Below are 12377 nucleotides of genomic sequence, written 5' to 3'. Positions count from 1 at the left end.
AATCGACGGTGTTGGAAGTCACATATGTAATGTACGATAAGAGATTATTGTATTGGATCTTTTACTTATATATGTATATATACATGAGTGGGTTGGATATATGTATCAATGTTATAACAAAAAACTTTTTGAGAATATGTATATACATGTATGTTAACATTCATTCATTTCACGCTTGATGCCACCGATTCTCTATGTTCATTTCGTTTAAATTTTAGGTTAAACTTGACTTTGCTATTTAACCAAACCATAACCAATCTTCATAATCAATTAACCCAAACCGAAGTTGTGTTATTGTTATAACTTATAATCTTACAATATTAATATAAGAAAATGTTAAAGCTTATATATCAAGCTCACATTTCACCTAATTCCTAATCTCTCATCTCTCATCTCATTCATTCTAGCTATTCATGGGTCATGGGTCAAAACCATTTTGTCAAATGGATTATAACATGGTGTGAATTATATTCATTATTGAATCAAGTGTCATTTTCATAACTAAGGTTTGACCAACTACACAACTTTAGAACATTTTTTTAAAATTTCTTGCAAATCAACACCTATTGTTTTCAAAATCATGTTATTTTAGTACTTTTCGTTAATCCTGTTTGTTTTTTCCACTAAGTCTAATTAAATTAACTCACAAGTATTTTGTGAATCACAACTGAATAACAGACCTCATTTATCTTTATTATTTGACAAAGCTCGTGTAACACACGAGTTCAAAAGCTAGTTAACATTAAATTAATCTACCTATCTACCTATACTAAATTAATCTACCTATCTACATAATTCTTTCCTATTATCCAAAGTTATCAAAATTAATCTACCTATATTTAATCAATTTTAATTTTATTTTATTATATATAATAATTTAGTAATGATATGTGTCTGATTTGTTGTTTAAACATGACTCCATTTAGAAAAACACGTGGATTTATTCATATAATGAAGTAATATTTTTTCTTACAGTTTAAACTACTCTGTTTGACCCAATGGTCGTGTTCGGAGCGGCAATTAATGACACGACCCATAAATAATCAGGTTTTGAGTTGGTTTGGTTAAACCTAATAACTTTTTTCCCTCCAAACTAATAACTATGTCATAAATCAATAATTATTCAATTTTCTTTTACACTCCATTTATATTATATCTATAATATGATTAAATTATTCAGTTTTCTTTAAACTCTATTTTATTATATATACTATACATTTTTATAAAAATAAATATTCTTATAAATCTGAAAATTGAAAGCGATATCAATCAAAAACTAATTACATAATAGTCTCCCAATGCGTATCTTTCTTCCTATCAATTCCCGTATCTTCTCCTTTAAATTGTTCGAACCCTAATTGCAGACGGAGATCCAAGTCGAAGTTCGAAACCTAATTGCAGACGGAGATCCAAGTCGAAGTTAGAGACGTATATATATTTCTGATATTCATCTTAAATCAGGTATGTAAGAATGCATTGTTTACCATATGTGGTTTTTTTTTATTATTTTTTTTACACATATGGATTTGATATTCGATTGTGTGAATTTTGATAATGTGAGTACGTATATCTATTTATTTTTTTCAGTTAAGCATTTGTTACATATATGATTTTAATTGATATACATGTGTATCTGCTTATAGAGTTGTTGGGCTGCTTTCGTTATTTGCTTTGCATATATGTTACTTATGATGCACGGAAAACTCAAAATAAATACAACTAAACTATAAATATTAAATGATTAAATGAAAAAAACTTATATTTTATCAAATTAAATAGTTTAATAAGTTCAAATTATATTTTCTGATAATATTCATACGAATACGTAATTTTTCCCGCTCAAATTCTTAATATCCTTTTATAGGCATTTTAGGAACTTTCCATATAAATAAAGATTATAATTCTAAAATTGGATCATTTCTAATAAAACAAACATTGTTTATTTCAATTTATGTGAGAAAGTATAAAACTAAAAGTGGAATTGAAATTCTTAATCAATTTTAATTTTATTTTATTATATATAATAATTTATTAATGATATGTGTTTGATTTGTTGTTTGAACATGACTTCATTTAGAAAAACAAGTGGATTTATTCATATAATGAAGTAATATTTTTTTCTAACAGTTTAAACTGCTCTGTTTGACCCAATGGTCGTGTTCGGAGCTGCAATTGATGACACGACCCAGAAATAATCAGGTTTTGGGTTTGTTTGGTTAAACCTAATAACTTGTTTTCCTCCAAACTAATAACTATGTCATAAATCAATAATTATTCAATTTTATTTTACACTCCATTTATATCATATCTATAATATGATTAAATTATTCATTTTTTTAAACTCTATTATATTATATATACTATTCATTTTTATAAAAATAAATATTCTTATAAATCTGAAAATTGAAAACGATATCAATCAAAAACTAATTACATAATATTCTCCCAATGCGTATCTTTCTTCCTATCAATTCCCGTATCTTCTCCTTTAAATTGTTTAAAACCTAATTGCAGACGGAGATTCAAGTCGAAGTTCGAAACCTAATTGCAGACGGAGATCCAAGTCGAAGTTCGAAACCTAATTGCATACGGAGATCCAAGTCGAAATTCAAGACGTATATCTATTTCTAATATTCATCTTAAATCAGGTACGTAAGAATGAATTATTTACCATATGTGGTATTTTTTTATTATTTTTTTTACACATATGGATTTGATATTCGATTGTGTTTATTTTGATATTGTGAGTGCATATATCTATTTATTTTTTTCAGTTAAGCATTCGTTACATATATAATTTTAATTGATATACATGTGTATCTGCTTATAGAGTTGTTGGGCTGTTTTCGTTATTTACTTTGCATATATGTTACTTATGATGCACGGAAAACTCAAAATAAATACAACTAAACTATAAATATTAAATGATTAAATGAAAAAAACTTATATTTTCTCAAATTAAATAGTTTAATAAGTTCAAATTATATTTTCTAATGGAATATTCATACGAATACGTAATTTTTCCCGCTCAAATTCTTAATATCCTTTTATAGGCATTTTTGGAACATTCCATATAAATAAAGATTATAATTCTAAAATTGGACAATTTCTAATAAAACAAAATTTGTTTATTGCAATTTAGGTGAGAAAGTATAAAACTAAAAGTGGAATTGAAATACTTAATCAATTTTAATTTTATTTTATTATATATAATAATTTATTAATTATATGTGTTTGATTTGTTATTTAAACATGACTCAATTTAGAAAAACAAGTGGATTTATTCATATAATGAAGTAATATTTTTTCTAACAGTTTAAACTGCTTTGTTTGACCCAATGGTCGTGTTCGAAGCGGCAATTGATGACACGACCCAGAAATAATCAGGTTTTGGGTTTGTTTGGTTAAAACCTAATAACTTTTTTCCCTTCAAACTAATAACTATGTCATAAATCAATAATTATTCACTTTTATTTAACACTCCGTTTATATTATATCTATAATATGATTAAATTATTCAGTTTTCTTTAAACTCTATTTTATTATATATACTATACATTTTTATAAAAATAAATATTCTTATAAATCTGAAAATTGAAAACGATATCAATCAAAAACTAATTACATAATAGTCTCCCAATGCGTATCTTTCTTCCTATCAATTCCCGTATCTTCTCCTTTAAATTGTTTGAAACCAAATTGCAGACGGAGATCCAAGTCGAAGTTCGAAACCTAATTACAGAGGGAGATCCAAGTCGAAATTCAAGACGTATATCTATTTCTGATATTCATCTTAAATCAGGTATGTAAGAATGCATTGTTTACCATATGTGGTTTTTTTTTATTATTTTTTTTACACATATGGATTTGATATTCGATTGTGTGAATTTTGATAATGTGAGTACGTATATCTATTTATTTTTTTTCAGTTAAGCATTTGTTACATATATGATTTTAATTGATATACATGTGTATCTGCTTATAGAGTTGTTGGGCTGCTTTCGTTATTTGCTTTGCATATATGTTACTTATGATGCACGGAAAACTCAAAATAAATACAACTAAACTATAAATATTAAATGATTAAATGAAAAAAACTTATATTTTATCAAATTAAATAGTTTAATAAGTTCAAATTATATTTTCTGATAATATTCATACGAATACGTAATTTTTCCCGCTCAAATTCTTAATATCCTTTTATAGGCATTTTAGGAACTTTCCATATAAATAAAGATTATAATTCTAAAATTGGATCATTTCTAATAAAACAAACATTGTTTATTGCAATTTATGTGAGAAAGTATAAAACTAAAAGTGGAATTGAAATTCTTAATCAATTTTAATTTTATTTTATTATATATAATAATTTATTAATGATATGTGATTGATTTGTTGTTTGAACATGACTTCATTTAGAAAAACAAGTGGATTTATTCATATAATGAAGTAATATTTTTTTCTAACAGTTTAAACTGCTCTGTTTGACCCAATGGTCGTGTTCGGGGCGGCAATTGATGACACGACCCAGAAATAATCAGGTTTTGGGTTTGTTTGGTTAAACCTAATAACTTTTTTCCCTTCAAACTAATAACTATGTCATAAATCAATAATTATTCACTTTTATTTAACACTCCATTTATATTATATCTATAACATGATTAAATTACTCAGTTTTCTTTAAACTCTATTTTATTATATATACTATACATTTTTATAAAAATTAATATTTTTATAAATCTGAAAATTGAAAACGATATCAATCAAAAACTAATTACATAATTGTCTCCCAATGCGTATCTTTCTTCATATTAATTCCCATATCTTCCTCTTTAATTGTTTGAAACCTAATTGCAACATAGATCCAAGTCGAAGTTCGAAACCTAATTGCAGACGGAGATCCAAGTCAAAGTTCGAAACCTAATTGTGTAAGACACCGAAACCCGGGAATCCTACAGTTGGTCATCATATCAAAAAATTCTCAAAAATTTAAAACCAAACTAATTCGTTTTATCCAAACAAGTTCATCTTATTAAAATCAGTTCAGAGTGATTAAACAGCGGAATAATAAAAATCAAAATCCCTAAAAAAACCGGGAAGAGTGGCCAAAACCAAAATTTAAATGTTTAAAGTAATAAATGAAAAGAAAATTGTTTGCGTAATTAATCTCCGACTAGATATGTTTTCAACCGTCCGAGTAGTCTCGAGCATGTCCAAGCGGTAGTTCCTTACCTTTCAACCTGCAAATCAATCTAACATACACACAAAGTCAACAAGATCTGAGCGAGTTCAAGTTTTCATAAACAATATTTATACTTTATTTCAAAGTTATAACTCTAAAACAGTAGAGAGAATAATAATAAAATAAATAAATATATTTCACCAAATAATACATTCATGGTCGAACATGCGTACACGGGCCTCTCCACCACGAGTCAAGACTCGAGTAATATATTTGACCCGGACGCGGTAAGACCTAAGCACGTGACACAAGCCTCTTCACCATGAGTCAAACCCAAGTAATATATTTGACTCGGTTACGGCTTACACATCCAAACACGTGATGCGGGCCTCTTCACCACGAGTATAACCCGAGTAATATATTTGACCCGATCACGGTTTAACATAAAACGGGTCTCTTCACCATGGGATTTTAAAACCCGGGGTAATATATTTGACCCGCCAAAATGATGATCATGCCACACGGGCCTCTTCATCACAGGATTTGAAAACCCAAGTAATATATTAGACCCGGCCGTAATCACCATGCACACACACATCAATAAGCCAACTTACATCATTCTTAGCCACAAGGAACTATATATCATCACACAACCGTAGGCTATAAGGTAGCACATGCTCATACCTATATATATAGATAAATATATATAATCCCAAAATATACCATATCACAAGTAAGCCATCCTTAGTCACGGATGACTAACTAACATCACTAATCATAGGCCATAGGGTAACGCATGCACATACATACATATATATAAATATATATCATCCCAAAATATACCATATTATAAGTAAGTCATCCTTAGTCACAAATGACTAACTAACATCACTAATCATAGGCCATAGGGTAACACATGCACATACATACATACATACATACATACATACATACATACATACATACATACATACATACATACATATATATATAAATATATATCATCCCAAAATATACCATATTACAAGCAAGCCTATGGGCCATAAGATAACACGTGTGTATAAATACCTAAATATCATCACAAGATATACCATAATACAAGTAAGCCTTTGCAAAATCATTTAAACGATTTATCAAGTATAATCAGTTAGGTGTGTATGCTAGCCCAAAACTTGAAAAGCATGAAAAGGGGCATCATGAACTCACCTGTCACGAGGCTCACAGTCAACAACGAGCTGGAGAATCCCTAAGTACTCCCACAAATTAAACGCCTGTCGGATTACGAACAATAATTACTAACGGGCCGAATCAACTCGTTTATCCTACGAGTCGTCCTAACATGATTTGATGGACCTAAAGCCCCAACCATACTAATACCATTTACATCAACCCCCGAGGCCATGTATTTACCAAAACCACCCATAGCTAATTCCGGGGACAAAGGATTTCCAAACTACACCCGAAAGTTGTTAATTGTATCGAATACGCCCGTTAACCAGTTTTTTGTGCACTTAGCAACCAACTCAGCCCCGTGTAGACCAAACTTAGTATAATTACAGCCAACAAGTCCACACGACACTACGTGAGTTGAATGGGTTGGCAACTTACTTGTTCAACGCATAAACTACCAATTAAACGCGAATTTGCGTTGTACCGACCCGTTTGAGCAACAGAAAACCGATTTAGCCCATTAACATAAAAATATAGTTTTTCACAGCCAACAAATCATACCGAGGCTGCAACATCCGAATTGGTTGTTAATTCCCTCAAACAACGCGCTAGACACAACAATTGACAAACTAGACAACCGAAACCTAGTTTTCACTTCATCAACAATTGACTAACCTAACGAATGCCAAAACTCATGATACTGAAGTATGATATACAAGACATACCTAGGAAGCTGATAGAGCAAGAACTTCAATTAAAATAGTCCCAAAAGATGCTCAAAAGGGCAGCCACCAGTTAAGCCTAAAACGAACGTATCGATCAATAACGAGTATAACATGCAGATTTTAGCATGCAAAGATGTATTTTATTACATAGAAAAACCATAGAAATAAATTATGAAATTTTTACCAGGGTTTAATAAATGTCTTAGGCTTTTAAAGATATTTTTATTATATTTTTCTAGTCCACATAAAAATCATAAAAATTCCTCCAACACAGAAAGGTACGTGCAGCTATTTCAGTGCGCAGCCAAAGTGTTTTATTTCTTTAAAAATCATTATCAAACCAAATTAAGTGATTACAATTGGGTTGAATTCTTAACTCAAAATGTGAATTTTCAGAAGTGAAATCAACCAATTTGGACTTGTCAGAAAAAGAGTTATGATGTCTGGAAGACAGACCAGGATCCGTCACTCCGCATCAGCTTTGACACACAATTTTATAATATCATAAAAACCATTCAAATCTCGTCCAAAAATTACAAATTATTTTCTGGAAACTAGACTCAAAGTAGAACATCATGGAAACAAGAATTGATCAACAAAAATGAGTTACCATCGAGTTACAGACCAAACAATAAACGAGTACGAATCTGTCAGAAACTATTATCATCAAAATTCAACCCTAACATGTTCAACAAAGGGTTTAATGAAGAAAAAGAGTTGTATTATGATGGAACCAACCTTGAATTAGACCCGGGAGGTTGGATAATGGTTGGAGCTGCATGAAAATCGAGGTGGAGGCTGCTTGGAGGGCGCCGAACGGAACTAGGGGGAGGGGGAAGAAGGTTAGGGTTTATGATATAAAAATGTTACATCTAGCCCCACCCACTTGTAAATGGTTGAAACTTGAATGAAAGATTAAGTATGATAGGCTTACAAGGGTGACAAAGAGCTCCCCAGAAGAATGCCAGATTAAGCCCGGAAGGTATACACAACTTTACAAGATTAAAACCTTTTAACAGAAATTAACGGACATTACAAATTGCAGACGGAGATCCAAGTCGAAGTTCGAGACGTATATCTATTTCTGATATTCATCTTAAATCAGTTACGTAAGAATGAATTGTTTACCATATGTGTTTTTTTTACACATATGCTTTAAATATTCGATTGTGTGAATTTTGATATTGTGAGTACGTACATCTATTTATTTTTTTTCAGTTAAGCATTAGTTACATATATGATTTTAGTTGATATACATGTGTATCTGTATATGGAGTTGTTGGGTTGTTTTCGTTATTTACTTCGCATTTATGTTACTTATAATGCATGGGAAACTCAAAAAAATACAACGAAACTATAAATATCAAATGATTAAATTGAAAAAAACTTATATTTTATCAAATTAAATAGTTTAATAAGTTCAAATTATATTTTCTAATGGAATATTAATACGAATACATAATTTTTCCTGCTCAAATTCTCAATATCCTTTTATAGGCATTTTAGGAACTTTCCATATAAATAAATATAAATTCTAAAATTGGAAAATTCCTAAAAAACAAATATTGTTTATTGCAATTTAGAAGAGAAAGTATAAAACTAAAAGTGGAATTGAAATATTTAATCAATTTTAATTATATTTTATTATATATAATAATTTAGTAATGATATGTGTTTGATTTGTTGTTTGAACATGACTCCATTTAGAAAAACACGTGGATTTATTCATATAATGAAGTAATATTTTTTCTTACAGTTTAAATTGCTCTATTTGACCCAATGGTCGTGTTCGGAGCGGTAATTGATGGCACAACCCAGAAATAATCAGGTTTTGGGTTGGTTTTGTTAAACCTTATAACTTTTTCTCTCCAAGCTAATAACTATGTCATAAATCAATAATTATTCACTTTCCTTTTACACTCCATTTATATTATATTTATAACATGATTAAATTATTCAGTTTCCTTTAAGCTCTATTTTATTATATATACTGTACATTTTTATAAAAATAAATATTCTTATTCAGCTTCCCATATCTTCTCCTTTAAATTGTTTGAAACCTAATTGCAGACTTAGATCCAAGTCGAAGTTCGAAACCTAATTGCAGCCGGAGATCCAAGTCGAAGTTCGAAACCTAATTGCAGCCGGAGATCCAAGTCGATGTTCAAAACCTAATTGCAGCCAGAGATCCAAGTCGAAGTTCGAGACGTATATCTATTTCTGATATTCATCTTTAATCAGGTATGTAAGAATGAATTGTTTACCATATGTGTTTTTTTTTTATTATTTTTTATACACATATGCATTTGATATTCGATTGTGTGAATTTTGATATTGTGAATACGTATATCTATTTATTTTTTTTCAGTTAAGCATTTGTTACATATATGGTTTTAATTGATATGCATGTGTATCTGCTTATAGAGTTGTTGGGCTGTTTTCGTCATTTACTTTGCATATATGTTACTTATGATGCACGGGAAACTCAAAAGAAATACATCTAAACTATAAATATTAAATGATTAAATTAAAAAGACTTATATTTTATCAAATTAAATAGTTTAATAAGTTCAAATTATATTCTCTAATGGAATATTCATAACAAATACGTAATTTTTCCCGCTCAAATTCTTAATATCCTTTTATAGGCATTTTAGGAACTTTTCATATAAATAAATTATAAATTCTAAAATTAGACAATTCCTAATAAAACAAATATTGTTTATTGCAATTTAGATGAGAAAGTATAAAACTAAAAGTGGAATTGAAATATTTAATCAATTTTAATTTTATTTTATTATATATAATAACTAGTTTTAGAGCTCGTGTTACACGAGATGATTCAAATAATTAATTATAAATAAAGCAAATAAGTACATAATGTATATGAAAAAATGATTATATATGTACTTATATCTGTACTATGTGTACATAAGTTGATTTTTTTATTTCAGAAAATGATTTTTTTCAAAAAAATGAACATAATAAATAAAAATAATAACCCAAGTGCAAAAACATACCTGAGAACGGTACAACTATTGGGATTTTGATTCTCGGTATCATATATATATAATTCAAAAAATTTTTGATTATGAACCAATTTCAAAAAAGACTTTTTATACAATAATAGTTCTGAGCTACACCATGAAAATGGTTTTTATACTTTTGAGGGGGCTTCTCGACCTTCCCAAAATGACAACACATAAAAATACCATGTTAACCTGTTCAATTTTGTGAATGTTTTGTTTTACTTGAGCATAATTTTGTATGACATGTTTCACACACTATATTTTAATAATCACCATTAAAGGAAAAGTCAATGCTGACATAAATGTTTCAAATTTGATAAAAGTTAGAAACATTGTTAGGCTTGGAGGTTGCATGTCGAAAGTGTTCATCGTCTTTTCTTAAATTTTAATATTTGTGGGAAAAATAGTCAATTAGCCAAATCCCGAATCTTTTCATTATTTCCAGAATGGTCATTGAAAATAAATTCGAAACCTAAATCATGTTTAAAATTTTAACTTTCGTTTGTTTGACATTTTCAAGTCAAAACTTTGAACATATAACAAATTTGACAATAAATCTACTTGCATTCTTAAACTTTTAAAAATACTCATATTACCCTATTTTTGGCTCGTAACAAATTTTGAACAAAATGTAGTTAACTTGTATCATACAATCTATTTACCAACTTTTAACCCGTAATAATCAAATTTAAGTTCCACAAAAAACCTGAAACAATCATTGATAAAAAAAATCGAGAAACTCACTATGATAAACTTTATTATATATGAAAGTGAATGGTATATATTATTACATTTTAACATATATATATATAGCTTAGTAAATTAACTGAAAAAATAAATGGATAGATTTAAAGCATATACTTATAATTTATAAGAATATTTATTTTTATTAAAATGTACAATATATATAATAAAATATAGTTTAAAGAAAAGTGAATAATTTAATCATGTTATAGATATAGTATAAATGAAGTGTAAAATGAAAGTGAATTATTATTGATCTATAACATAGTTATTAGTTTGGAGGGAAAGAAGTTATGAGGTTTAATCACAAACTGACACTTGTCCACAATTATTTTAGTTTATTAGAATAGATAGACTTAGTAATGATATGTGTTTGATTTGTTGTTTGAACATGACTCCATTTGGAAAAACACGTGGATTTAATCATATAATGAAGTAATATTTTTTCTTACAGTTTAAACTGCTCTGTTTGACCCAATGGTCGTATTCGGAGCGGCAATTGATGACACGACCCAGAAATAATCAGGTTTTGGGTTTGTTTGGTTAAACCTAATAACTTTTTCCCTCCAAACTAATAACTATGTCATAAATCAATGATTATTCACTTTCCTTTTACACTCCATTTATATTATATCTATAACATGATTAAATTAATCAGTTACCTTAAAACTCTATTTAATTATATATACTATACATTTTTATAAAAATAAATATTCTTATAAATCTGAAAATTGAAAACGATATCAATAAAAAACTAGTTACCATATTGTCTCCCAATGTGTATCTTTCTTCCCATCAATTCCCAAATCTTCTCCTTTAAATTGTTTGAAACCTAATTGCAGACGTAGATCCAAGTCGAAGTTCGAACCCTAATTGCAGACGGAGATCCAAGTCGAAGTTCGAAACCTAATTGCAGACGGAGATCCAAGTCGAAGTTAGAGACGTATATATATTTTTGATATTCATCTTTAATCAGGTTCGTCAGAATGAATTGTTTACCATATGTGTTTTTTTATTATTTTTTTTACACATATGTATTAGATATTCGATTGTGTGAATTTTGATATTATGAGTACGTATATCTATTTATTTTTTTCAGTTAAGCATTTGTTACATATATGATTTTAACTGATATACATGTGTATCTGCTTATAGAGTTGTTGGGCTGTTTTCGTTATTTACTTTGCATATATGTTACTTATGATGCACGGGAAACTCAAAATAAATACAACTAAACTATAAATATTAAATGATTAAATGAAAAAACTTATATTTTATCAAATTAAATAGTTTAATAAGTTCAAATTATATTTTTTGATAATATTCATACGAATACGTAATTTTTCCTGCTCAAATTCTTAATATCCTTTTATAGGCATTTTAGGAACTTTTCATATAAATAAAGATTATAATTCTAAAATTGGATATTTTCTAATAAAACAAACATTGTTTATTGCAATTTAGATGAGAAAGTATAAAACTAAAAGTGGAATTGAAATACTTAATCGATTTTAATTTTGATATTAT

This window comes from Bidens hawaiensis, unplaced genomic scaffold (assembly GCF_021521415.1).
Source record: "Bidens hawaiensis isolate Kalapana, Puna unplaced genomic scaffold, B.hawaiensis_p1.1 tig00012404_1, whole genome shotgun sequence".
Classification (NCBI taxonomy): Eukaryota; Viridiplantae; Streptophyta; class Magnoliopsida; order Asterales; family Asteraceae; genus Bidens; species Bidens hawaiensis.
This window is presented reverse-complemented; position numbering follows the sequence as displayed.